This window comes from Lipotes vexillifer, unplaced genomic scaffold, assembly GCF_000442215.2.
Source record: "Lipotes vexillifer unplaced genomic scaffold, Lipotes_vexillifer_v1.1 scaffold602, whole genome shotgun sequence".
Classification (NCBI taxonomy): domain Eukaryota; kingdom Metazoa; phylum Chordata; class Mammalia; order Artiodactyla; family Lipotidae; genus Lipotes; species Lipotes vexillifer.
In genome coordinates, this window is record NW_006790307.1 from 25,687 (window position 1) to 26,651 (window position 965).

Below are 965 nucleotides of genomic sequence, written 5' to 3' on the forward strand. Positions count from 1 at the left end.
GCATGTGGGATCTTCCCGGACCGGGGCACGAACCCATGTCCCCTGCATCAGCAGGCGGACACTCTCAACCTGCACCACCAGGGAAGCCCCCTAAATTTTTTATGTTCAAAAAAGAATTTTTACCCCAATGGCTCCCAATTTTCCAAGAAACAAATGATATCACTAAGTTACATAGAAGAGTGAATTAGATCCAGATACATTTCCCAAGAGCAAGTTTTGATGTGGAAGGCTAGGATGAAATCAGTGCACAGCATGTATTAGTGGGGTGGTGAAGAAAGGATGCCCCTAAACTTGCTAAGTAGGGAACTGGCCAAAAAGCATATCTGGATGGAAAAATGATACATAGTTTGAAACATTGGCCTGTAATAGGCAGGACATTAAAATGAGGTCCTAATATTTGTTTCTGAATGCAGCTATTATTTCATGTATTCTTGGCATTTAAAAATAACGTGAAGATACATCTGAAAATACAAAAGTATTTCACAAGAACTCAAAGAAGCAAAGAAACCATGGAAACATAGCTGATTTTGAACATCCCCCTTTAAAATATGTTGACTCATTATAAGGTGAAAAAAGTAGTTCCTATGATGCTCAGTCAGCTGAATATAATTGTGCTGAATGTAAATAGTTTCTATAAAACTTAATGACAAAAGATAAACCACTAGTTGTTATCCTTGCATTGCTAGTGGTACCCGTTCCATTTTGAATTCCCATGGTACATATAAAACAGTATGCATGAGTGTGTGTGTGTGTGTGTGTGTGTTTATAAGTCATCACAGCATAATCATCATAGTATAAACCTTTAGAAAAATTTATCTTTAGGCAAGCAGTAGTAAGATCAATTTAGCTTCAGAAGAAAGCAATCTCTTCCAATTTAACAATAAGAAGTATTAAGTGTTATAGTAAATGTTGCATTCATATGTTGGAGAAAACCACATGTCCTAACAGAAGGAATAGTAAGCTAC